Below are 12,673 nucleotides of genomic sequence, written 5' to 3'. Positions count from 1 at the left end.
GAAGTATAAAATGGAAGCAACCATGTTTAGCAAATGCCAATTAACTAGTTGGTGAAGAAATTCAATGTACTGAATAGGATTGGTCACCATTTAGCACACTACAGTAAGCGCGTCTTACTGTATGTATTGCAAGATGTGTAACACTGTTCCATTTCATGAAAATTAGGTTTAGGCACCATTAGCCACCCATTTTCTTTCTTTCTTTCTTTCTTTCTTTCTTTTCTTTTCTTTTCTTTTCTTTTCTTTTCTTTTTTCTTTTCTTTTCTTTTTTCTTTTCTTTTTTCTTTTCTTTTCTTTTTTCTTTTCTTTCTCTTCCTTCCTCCCTCCCTCCCTCCCTCTCTCTCTCTCTCTCTCTCTCTCTCTCTCTCTCATAAGCAGCAAAAACAGGAAGTTTTTTGATGGACCACAGTATTTTTTATTATCATTTGAATGTAACAGCAGTTAAGCCTAAGGACCAATGTAATGAGTTTGATTTCAGCTATATAATTTCATGATAAGCTTCATAGAATAGTTAAGGATCACCAGAATACAGCACAAGAAATGTTCTGCCCAGCCAAAGGCAGGGAGTGAAACAACATCTAATTGCTTACAATAATGGTCAGCTCTTTTTTTTTTTTTACTGTTTTCTGTATCCAGCGTTAAGCTACCATGAACATCTGAAATTTCACTGAAAAGGTGGAGCTGAGATTTTGATGTCTTCTGAATGTGAACAATATATACAACATATGCATAACCACGAAGTGTGTGATTATTTCAAAGGTGAGAATGTGACAACTGTGGAGTTATGGACCTCTCTATTCTGCCTCTATTCTGTACAGACAGAAAAGAAGCTGTGCTCAGTAGCACACTCTGGACAATTTTGTGCCACTCTTGGTAATTTAGGCCACTGTAATGTTATTCACGCTGCTCTGTCTCCAGAGTGCATTATTAATAATGTGCCTACATTTGTGCAAAGGTCATCAAGTACCCTTTCAATGCCATACAAATTTAAATGTTTTAAACTCTTTCAGTGGTATATGGGTGTTTTTTTTCCAGCAAGATCAATTAGTCCATTGTCTAAGGTACAGTGAATGGTTCCTTCTTGTGAACATACATATAATTAAGAAATGGTGTACAAATATTCCACACATACATATGTATATTTCAGTCTGAAAATATTTTACATTTCTATTTGGATTAGATCACTGGTTCTTAACCTTGGGTTACTCAGGAGTTTTGGACTGCAACTCCCAGAAGCCTTCACCACCAGCTGTCCTGACTGGGGTTTCTGGGAGTTGCAGTACAAAAGCATCCGAGTAACAAAGGTTAAGAACCACTGGATTAGATGATCACATGGAGACTGTGGATTATTTTGGTGCCATTGTTCACATAGGCCCCTCAATCTGATCCAGTTTGATCTGTGCCACAGCCCACAACCCCTTCCTTTGATCCCACCCTTTGTTTATCCCTGGCTCTTTTTTCATCCTTCATTGTAAAGTTGCTGGACTGTTTACAGTATTGCATGGTGCTAGGGAAAAGGGACAGTTTCCCAATATTCTCTATAGCATATAAACACATATACACATACCATGGAAACATAGTAGTTTGCTGTCATTCCTCAGAGTTGTTTCTATTTCATATTAAATTTTATCTTCCTTTTTTGTCTGTACAAAGGTGGTCTAGTGCTAAATTAGTATGCGATGATAAAGTGATCTAGCACTAAACTTGGTAGTTTATTTTTAAAATATTAAAACATTTTGGGACAACTAGGGGGAAAGATCATGGAGATGGGTGTTTCTGCTGTCCGAAACATCATGCCCAATGTAGTACATTACCATAGCAGAACACCATCTTCAGTCACGTGCCCTCCCCCGTCCTTTTGGAGAACGAAACAACTGATCACACAGGGAAAAGTCTGTTTGAATGGTTCCAGATTGAAAAAAGTAGAAGCCTCCAGTGACAGAGGAAAAAAGTCCACATTGTGACTGATTCAAATTAGCCTTTGTATCATGCAATCATTAAAAAAAACATAAAACAAATTCATCTGTTTTACACCTGCAGCAAATGCCACAGCATTTGACCATATAGTTACAGTTATAGTCAGTGGCACAACGCACTTTAGCACAATAAGCTGGAAGTAAAGTAGGCACATCAGAATCAATGGAACGTATGAAGGAGTTGACTCACTCAATCCCCACTGATTCAACGGGCCTAGCGCAAGTTACGGTATTACACTAAATAAGATTTCAGCAACCTATTATAAAAATAAAAATTAAATCATGCTAAAAAAATTATGTAGCTACATGATAGAAAATATTATAGTGACAGTGAGACAGCACACCAGCAAATACCTTGGGAAATAAAAGAAATGTATTCACTCAGTGCTGAACAGTCTGGGTCCAAACTTTACATTAGCCCATCACGAGAAATGAGATTGGTCAGTGTTCCAAAGATGTGATTGACTGATGTTACCATCATGCACTGTGTGTAAAGTTCTGTGGCACTTCTCCTGCTGAGCCATGTCAAAGACCTAGATCTCTCAGTTAGGCAAATCAACAGGACACTTCATATCTTCTAACATCCTAGTTCTAATCAAAATTACTTGGCTTCAAAGCACCATTTATCTACTTCCATCTAGATGAATTTTGAGAGGAGAGTGTTAAAAACTGACACTGTGGAAATACTTGCTGCAGTCCCTTAGAAACAAGTTATTGCTTATGCTGGAATACTGAAAATTAATTTGGTTGTTGTCTGTTGGGAATACAGAATGATATTGAAAGCCATTTTCACATCTCAGAATATTTCAAGCTGAAAACTTCAGACTGAAAGAGAAAAGGAAGAGAGAGGGAGAGGTTTTTTTTAATGCTAATAGAAATGAAACACAATAACACCAACCAAAAATAAAACTTCCATTACAAAAGTGAAGTTGACAATGTAACTCTTGATAAAGGTCAGTCTCTCCTCTTGCATTATTGTCACTTTCTAAGCAAAATTTGTGCAATATTCCGTGCCACCAAATAGTATTTTGCCATTTTCAGGGACTGAATAGAATCTTTTCGGAGACAAAATATTTTGCTTGCTTGTTTGTTGTACTTACGCCTTTCAACAGGGCACACAAAATATAGATTCTGTATTGTTTTAAGTCAAGAATGGCAAGACGTTGCTAAATAAAGTTGCAGCTCTACACATTCTTACATGGAAGTAGCTACCTAGTGAATATTGTGAGACTTCTGAAGAAGCACGAACAGTATTGCACTGCATGATACAGATATGGCAAGGGTATGTTACTGCAACTTCCAGCTTCATGGGATGTAAATTTAATGGAAAACTACTCTCCCTCTAGCGGCCAATTACTGAAATTTCAGTTACTTCAATAGGCTAAGGAAAACAAGGTGGAATTTCTTGTTAATATTATGGCTGGGTCACACTAACCCCTCAGCCTCACCTCCCAGACTTTCCTCCTGTGGGTAACTCCTGGGAGGGCCAGATGTACTGATGGCTGGGGAAAATCCTGCCATCACTGTGATCCCCAAGACCTTGAGTCACTCTGACTGCTCAATGCTCCAGTGAGTTACCAAAGAAAAGAAAAAAGAAAAAAAGAAAAAGAAAAAGAAAAAAAAGTTAAGCACTTTTGGCTTTTATGCCAACCCTGCAAGATAGGAATGCCAAAATACCCACAAAATGCAAAGGCACCAAGTAGGTGATTGAGTCAAGACTGTTCCTTGGTACCAACAACTGTCTTTTTCCCAAAAGGAAGTTTTGTAAAATTGTGAAATTTTATATTTTATTAAATATGTTGAAAGAAAAAGACAAAAAAGTGAAATTTCCAAACAGTATCAAAAATCACAACAACAACAACAACAACAACAACAACAACAACAACAACAATAATAAAAAATCTGTGGAGCAAATAAGTACAGTGGTGCCTCGCTTAACGAGTGCACCGTATAGCGATGTTTCCGTATAGCGATCCCTTTTTCGGGATCGCTATACGGAAACATACCCGATCTTCGCAATGGGGAAAACCCGCATTGCGAAGATCGGGTATTGCGGCGGCCATTTTGGAGCTGCCGAACAGCTGATCGGTGGTTCCAAAATGGCCGCCGGAAGCCCGGAAATGGCTGCCGGCAGCCGTTTTCGCGCCCTGCCCTCGCTTAGCGAAGGCGTGAAAATGGCTGCCGCCACCTGGAATCCTCGCTGAACGGGTAAGTAACGAAGGTATTGGAACGCATTAAACGAAGTTTAATGCGTTCCAATACCTTTCCCCTACCCGTTTAGTGATGATTCCGTATAGCGAGGGTTAATCCGGAACGGATTAACCTCGCTATACGGGGCACCACTGTATTCAAAAAAGGCTAAGGCTAGAGACAAGAACACTTCTTGAACAGTCCTCTCGTGAAAAGAAGAAAGCTAGCTACAGTACGCTAATACTTACATATTGACAGAATGTCAACATACATAAAGTTAAGATCTTCTGGGCAGGACCTTCTCCTGATTCTGCCACTTTCCCAAACTCATTCAGTGAGGACGCAAGAGAAGGCCTTCTTAGTGGCTGTTCCCAGGTTTTGGAATGCACTGCCCTGAGAAGACAGGTTGGCCTCATCCCTTTTGACCTTCCATCATCAGGCAAAGCCTTCCCTCTCAGGTAGGCTTTTAAGCAATAATTGTCTCAGGAAGGCTTTGTTAATAAACCTACAGGTTTTAAAAATGTTTTGAACTATTTTTAATATTGGTTCTAATCTTGATTATATGTTTAATTGTTTTAATATGATATTTATGTGGCATTATTGTTTTATAATTTTAGTTCTTGTGAGCCATCTTGGGTCCCTTATGGAGAGAAAGGCAGTATATAAACAAACAAACAAACAAATATGTTTTATGAGTCATTTCTGCTATGTCATGGTCAATCAGCTGTATGTGTGATTGTGATATTAGTTACCATGTGTTCTGCTATGCTGTTGGCTAGGCATAGTCGCATAGATGCAATGCTACAAGTTCCAAAATCTTGAAAGGATAATTATGGATTAGTCTACAAAGCATGTAAATCCAGTGTTCTTTTTTTAAAAAAAAATTAGAAATTATTTTCCAAAACGAATTCATCAATACAAAACAAAATACTGAGTAACAATCTAAAACTCAGTGCACCCCCATACCCACAGGACCCTTTGGACTAATTCTTTTATTATGAACCTCTTTTCCAAAATTGTATTGATTGTTGCTAGCTTTCCCCTTTCCTTTCACTAATACAAATTCAATAAATCTGCCCCAAATAGCATAAAAATATTCAGATTTATTTCCCCTCTTTTCATCTTCAGTTCAGTAGTCAATTTGTCATTTAACACAATGTCCCATACTTCGTTATACCAATCTTCTAATTTGATATCATGTTTGTCTTTCCAGTATCTAGCAATTAATAATCTAGCACTTGTCATAACATCAGAAATCAATTACTTTGAGTAATAATCAAGTTCTATCTTATCAAAAATTGACAGAAAAGCAAATTTGGAGTTAAATTCAATATCTTTTCCAAATATATCACATATTTCCTTAAAAATCAATTTCCAAAATTTCTGAATCCATTTACACGCTCACCACATATGATAATACACGCCAATTTCTTCATCACATTTCCAACAGGCCTTAGAATAGTCTGAATTTATTATGTTCAATTTCACCGGAGTCATGTACCACCTTAAACTAATTTTTTAAAAAATCTTCTTTATTCTTACCGACATTAATCTTAGAACTCTCATCTTCCAAATTTTTATCCAATCCTCTGTTCTAATTTCTGTCTTTAAATCATGTTCCCAAATTGATGTTAATCCTTATGTTTCAAGCTCATTTTCCTCCTGATCCAAAATTAGGTTATAAATTTTACTTACTACTCCCTTTTTCAAAGCATCCTTCTGCACGTCTTCGTGTGATGATAGAAATTGTTCATACTTAGTACATTCTCTACATTTGCCATTAATCCTCAACCATTTATTAGTCCATCTGTCCAACTGGATATAATTGTACCATGATAATTTATTAGTTTGAAGTTTAGCTATAATCTGATCCTTCGAACTCATTTTAACCACCCAATCCTTCAATCTGGCAAATTTTTTATTCTTAAACAAATCAACAAAGCCCTTCAGGTTTGCTGGGAAATTTTCTATTTCAGTCACTAATTTTAGTGGTGAAGTAAATCCAGTGTTCTTATGAAAAAGAAATATAGAACAAATGTAAAACCTTGAGTGCTGTCACACATTTGTAACAATATTTGTTGTTGCTGTACAGGATGTGATTCCCCTGATAAGTAAGCTAGGAATGCCATAGCAAGCAGTTTTGTTGATGCATAAGCTAGTTCCATAAAAACAGCACATAGGCTCAGAAATAATTTATTATTGTAGTGTTAACTCAGCAACAAGAAGGTAATTTTCTAAAGACAGATGGATCCAAAAGCAAATAAATGAAAAGTGAGATCCATATGCTCCTTGACTACACTATATTGATGAAACATAATTGTTTCTTTAAGGATATAAACTGAAATTTATGACGGCTCTGTTTAATATTATTGCACTAAAATGTATTTATATTGTTCCCTCAGAGGCTTGATTTATATCTGCTTGTGAGAAGTTAAAAGAGAGCTTCCACGGCAGAAAAACAGAAGAGCATTACTCTGCTGTCATTTTTGAATCCTGTTTATTGGGTTGGCATTTTAAAAGTTCAAATGCTTTTGTTCTTTTCTCTTATAGATGCAGACATGCTGTCAGCTTTTATCCCCAGGTCCTCAACTGCTGTCAAATACTGATTTAATTTGTCATTTTAAAAAAAGCACTCAGATATTACGACTGGGTGACTTATTGATTGTTACTAGAAGAAAACAATTACATAGAACTGAGTCCTGCTTTGGGAAGGTCCCTCCACCTGATTTGGGGGAATCTTCCCCCTTACAAACCACCATATTCAGAAGAGTCCCCTGAACTTCTGGGTTGCATTCAGGAGGGCAACACTGTGAAAGCAGGGGTGAGGAGGTTTAGTTTCATCAACTTAGTTGCATATACTTGCATTTGGATTGCATCTATTCAAATTCCAAATCCCTCCCTTCATTGGAGGGATTTGGAATTTGGTTATTTCCCCTTCAGTGTAGAGAAAAGCATAGAGAGATCTACACAGTCACAGTCCTTCCTTTAGAAATGGGGAAATGATCCATCTGGATGATTATGGGTTACAGGAAACAAACCAACCAACACCTTTTATGGGCAGTTCATGGCTTTGTTCTTATATATACAGTACAGTATATATAGCTACGTCTCCACAAGTCTATGTCTGGAAAGCAGAAAAATGGAAGAGGAAGGGAAGGTGGCTAATGAAGGAAACAACAGTAAGGAAGGGATTGTCTCAAAGACTCCACCACATGGGGGAAAACTTATAGTGGCAAATACTGACTCCCAGCGTTAAAGGAGAAGCATGAGTACCATTCTCTGGGTTATATGGGGCTATTGTCTTTTTGTGAATGTTTCAAACACAATGAACTTTAGAAGAATGTGAATTATTTTTTTCTTCTTCAGAATAATTGAACAACAACTACAGTAATAGAAACACAAGCCAAACTGGATCCTACAAAATATACACACTTAAATTCCATTCACTAGCACTAGGTCAGAGTACAAGTTGCTCGTAGGGAAAAAGGAAGATGTGCTAATGTCTCTTTGAAGCAAAACTGATCAGGTATGAACTTCCAGAGATCTTTAGTGCCCTAATCAGGAAATCCACAGGACAAAACTGTACAGTCTTTCAGGCCCTAAAATAAAATAGAAGCTCAGATAGGAATACATAATACTACTATATGGATTTGCCCTTCCTATGCCCCTCATTCATAAATGTATTAAAATTCTATTACTCAAATCAAAGTGATAAGGGCCTATATTGTCCTCCAGGGGAAGGGCAAGCTCCTTCACTCTCTGGCTCATCCCTATCTGAGCTGCAATTTTGAGTTATGGACTCTTCATAAAGCTTCCCCACTCACTGGGCTGAAACAGTTAGTACTTGGGGTTCCGCAAGCAAGACTGTATTTTTCCAGCAACATTAACTTTCTGTCATGAGGGATTCTATTAAAAAAGGGTACAGGAGAAGCTGGCTTCCCCCTAGGATGTGTCTGCATTATTTCACGCAACAAGCTGCTGAGAAGTGATAGCTCAGTGGTTTAGGTCTCTGGCTGCAAAGCTAGAGGTTGGGAGTTCCATTGCCCAGTGTGGTTCCTTAAACAGGGCCTGTACTTGATGATCTATAGGGTCCCTTCAGCCCTGCAGTTCTATGACGATGATCATGATGACAATGATTTTCAGCTGCCCAGCCTGTTCTAGCACTTTCTGCTCTTCAGAAATCATAAAGTGGGGTTTCCCCCTACAGAACAATAAAGAATTATAACCTGCTAATGTCGTATTTCTGTAAATTCATTTACAGGACCAGCTGAAAAGTCAGCAACCCTATTTGGAAGGGAAGCAAGGCTAGTCCTAATTACAACTCCACCCACTTCAGAACAGGCCAGGCTCCAAATACTGGGCTTAGAGGGGTCCTCAGAGCCAGGCCTTATGGGTCTTAGGGTGTGCTGGGAGGTTACCTCAGAGCCTTGGAGAAGATCTCCTTATCAACACAAGTCTCCAAGGTCAGCCCACACACAAGGCCTGCCTCTGATGACTAGCACATGGCCCCTGGTTTGCTCCGTAGAGGGTTGTGTGTGGCCATGCTTCATGTGCTTGGCTGTGATTACCACCGAGGGCTAGTAGCAATGGCAAGAGAATGAGGCAAGCAGGCAAGGTGAAACAAGGAAAGGCAAGCCAAAGCAGGAGGAGAAAGAGGGCACCATTTAGGGTGGGTGCAGGTTGGATGGGCACCTGAGGCATATAAGGAGGGAGGAAGCCATGGCAGTTGACAACATAGCAGTGCTTTTCCTGTAGCCACAGAGAGCAAGACAGCTCTAGCTGTTACTATAGATTATAATGTTTTCCTTCCTTTTTATTTAGTTTTAGAATTACTCTTCTGACCAAATCAAATACTCATCAGACAAAAACAGATGCTAATTTCAAGACCTTTAAAGAGTATCATAATATACAGATAAGAGATTTTTAAATTCTTTAAAAAATCAAGATTGAAAACCATTCTAAAATCTTGTGAAACATGTTTTAATGGTTTGTCTACAACTAAGTAAAGAAGCAGTCAGTCCAACATGCCTAGTACGGAGACTTTGAGTTAGGGTGTCACCACATATAAGGTGTATGCCATCAGTTTCTATAGCAGATGTTAAACCACAGGCGCATTCATATGCAACAGGCCAACCTTTCAGGTATCTGGGCCTCAAACCATTTTGGACTATAACTGGTAAGAAACACCACCTTGTGTTGCACCAGGAAATAAACTGGAAGCCATTATGGTTGATGTATGTTTAGTGTAATACAGCCAAAAATGAACATGCCAGAAAGCATTCTGACCATCACAGTGTGTCCTAGACACACTTCTCAAACATTCTACGGGAGTTCCATCAACAGCATATTGTAGCAATTGAATCTTTCCATGAAATATTTTGATAAACAATACATATAAGGGGAACTTAGTTCTTTGCTAATATTTGCTGTATGTAGCCTTGGTGCCGTCGTTGGTACAGAAGGATCTAGCACATCGTCTATGGGATCATTTGCCATGGCAATAGTCCAGGTTCTGTGGGAAGCAAAGAGCCATGATGACATTGCTATGCTAGAGAGAAAATGGCACCCCCCCCCCACTAGACACAGCAGCAGCATCCCTGCCCTCTCCACTGAACACCACATCTGCTGCTGGAGGAGGTAAACGGTGCAGCAAGTTCAGTGATAATTTCTCTGGACATCTTTTCCATCATGCCTTGCCTCTGAGGACGTCTCAGAACCAGGTGTAACCACTATGAAATATTGGTTCAGTCCAAGAGATGAGACTAAGAAAGAGAAGGGCTGTGAGTAAGAGGTTTGAATCTCAGAAAGAGTGGGTGAGATGAAGAGGCCAGAGCTGCTGTTGTCACCTGGACTACTAAGGCCCTTGCCAATTTGGTTTTGGTATAATTTTTATGTTTATGATAGAGGGGTGAATCTACCTACTAAATTAATGAGCTGCATACATTTGTATTAATATTTTATTTTAGGGTTTGAATATTGTCCTGTGTCATGGATACCCAACCCAGTTGAGGAAGATACCTTGGATTTTTGTCTGACTTTGAAATCCAAGGGACACTTGAACTTTGCAAATTTTACATGAAACTTCTCTATTGGTGCTGTTGCCAAGGGCTTAGGTGCACAAACTGCAGCGTTTTGTTGTTGCTACAAATGTTCATGTTGGCTATTATATAAATGTAATATGAAGAGACTTATTTTGTGAAACTGTGTTTGCAAGATTCATCAATAGTAAGCAAATAGCCCCATACAATTTAAAAGTGTCACACAGGCATTTAAGAAAAGGCAGGCTGCTGCACTGCTTGCCTCTTCCTTTTCAAGTAGTAGTGGCATGTGAGGAAAGGGGTGGAGGTAAGTTCTGCCTCCAGTGGATGGAAGGTTCTAACTCAGCCCCATGGCACCTGTAGTGCAAAGTGCTACAAAAGTTGCCTGATGGGATCAGCATAGAACTTGGAGTAAGATCTCAACAACTCACTGATGCTTAGCTCTATACTGTATCTCTTTGTTATCTGAATTTAGTGTGTCTGTGCAGTGCTAAAGCGCTGTTTTCAATTTGTAATGTCCTGAATAAGGGCCAATAAATGGTTGCCTGAATCACAGAACTGATTTTGTACACTGTTCTTGACAGAGTTGTGCCCCTTATCACTGAAAAAGTAGCTGTGTAGCTTGACACTATGCTTTTCATCTACCTGGGGCCTCACTAGCCTCTTTGGCTGTAAGAACCTTTAATTAATTTTGTCTAGTCCCCAAGGCTGTATATTGTCCCCCTGCTTATTTAACTTATATGCAGAATACATCATGCGAAAGGCTGGACTGGAGGAATCCCAAGCCGGAATTAAGATTGCCGGAAGAAATATCAACGACCTCCGATATGCAGATGATACCACTCTGATGGCAGAAAGTGAGGAGGAATTAAGGAACCTTGTAATGAGGGTGAAAGAGGAGAGTGCAAAAAACGGTCTGAAGCTCAACATCAAAAAACAAACAAACCAAAGATCATGGCCACTGGTCCCATCACCTCCTGGCAAATAGAAGGGGAAGATATGGAGGCAGTGACAGATTTTACTTTCTTGGGCTCCGTGATCACTGCAGATGGTGACAGCAGCCATGAAATTAAAAGATGCCTGCTTAAAAAGCAGAGACATCACCTTGCCAACAAAAGTCCGCATAGTCAAAGCTATGGTTTTCCCTGTAGTGATGTACGGAAATGAGAGCTGGACCATAAAGAAGGCTGATCGCTAAAGAATTAATGCTTTTGAATTGTGGTGCTGGAGGAGGCTCTTGAGAGTCCCTTGGACTGCAAGGAGAACAAACCTATCCATTCTAAAGGAAATCATCCCAGAGTGCTCACTGCAAGGACAGATCCTGAAGCTGAGGCTCCAGTACTTTGGCCATCTCATGAGAAGAGAAGACTCCCTGGAAAAGCCCCTGATGTTGGGAAAGTGTGAAGGCAGGAGGAGAAGGGGACTACAGAGGACGAGATGTTTGGACAGTGTCATTGAAGTGACCAACATGAATTTAACCCAACTCCGTGAGGCAGTGGAAGACAGGAGGGCCTGGCGTGCTCTAGTCCATGGGGTCACGAAGAGTCGGACATGACTAAACAACGAAGTCCACCAGTTATAACCATTTTAGGACATGGCTTATTGGGCCACTGTGTTCACTAGACTGGAAGAGTGACTGGACTGCCATAATACACTCAACATAGGCCTATCCTTTAAGGCAAACTTGAAACATCAGCTGCTGCAGAATGTGGCTGCTTGCCAGCATACTTCCTTGGACATATCCAATCCCAGTTAATTTTAGAACCTAAGCTAGATCAAGGCTGGTTGCTAGTTAGAAAGGAAACCACCAGGGAATATCAGGAATATTTAGGGAAGAATTCTGCCTGAAACACTGGAGAGTCACTGGCAGGTAAAAAGGACAATACTGGATTAGACAGGCCAATTGTGTTATGTGATATAAGCAAGCTTCTTATTTTTCTTTGCTAAGATTGTTAATGAGTATGCCCAAATGTTCTTATATTATACTGATTCTGATGAACTGCCATCTGACACTGGGTTGCTTCTGGGACCAATTTAAGATGATGGTTTGAACTTTAAAGCTCTGAATAATTTGCAGTCCAGGGGACTCTCAAGAGTCTCCTCCAGCACCACAATTCAAAGGCATCAATTCTTCGGCGGTCTGCTTTCTTTATGGTCCAGCTCTCACTTCCATACATCACTACAGGAAAAACCATAGCTTTGACTATTCGCTTTCCTCCCAATTCTTTCTGGTAGGGCTTAGAAAAGTTGAACTTAATCATTTCCAACGACCCCTTTGGCCTGGAGTGACTGTACTCACTGGATTCCTGCCCGCGGCGTGGCAACTTTTTCCCCTCTTGTTCGCGGTGCGAAAGATGCTTGGCTGGAAAAGCTTTTCGAGGCGTTCAGCTGTCAGGGCTAAGGAGTCGCTTCCTCCAGGTGTCCGCGTCGGGTCCTCCTTGCCGGGAGAGGGCGCTGCTTCCCGCTGCC

The 12,673-nt window shown here is 39.8% G+C and overlaps 1 long non-coding RNA gene across 1 annotated transcript; it reads right to left on the bottom strand.

The window, feature by feature from the left end:
- Positions 1–2,332: 2,332 nt before the first annotated feature.
- Positions 2,333–12,642, bottom strand: LOC144588552 (uncharacterized). The gene is made up of 2 exons (XR_013544164.1): positions 12,504–12,642; positions 2,333–2,801 (listed from the first exon to the last, which is right to left on the bottom strand). It is a non-coding gene; the product is annotated as an uncharacterized LOC144588552 (long non-coding RNA).
- Positions 12,643–12,673: the final 31 nt, after the last annotated feature.

Source organism: Pogona vitticeps, chromosome 4 (assembly GCF_051106095.1).
Source record: "Pogona vitticeps strain Pit_001003342236 chromosome 4, PviZW2.1, whole genome shotgun sequence".
NCBI classification, from domain to species: Eukaryota; Metazoa; Chordata; class Lepidosauria; order Squamata; family Agamidae; genus Pogona; species Pogona vitticeps.
Note: the sequence above shows the minus strand (reverse complement) of the source record. Positions and strands in the feature narration are given on the sequence as shown.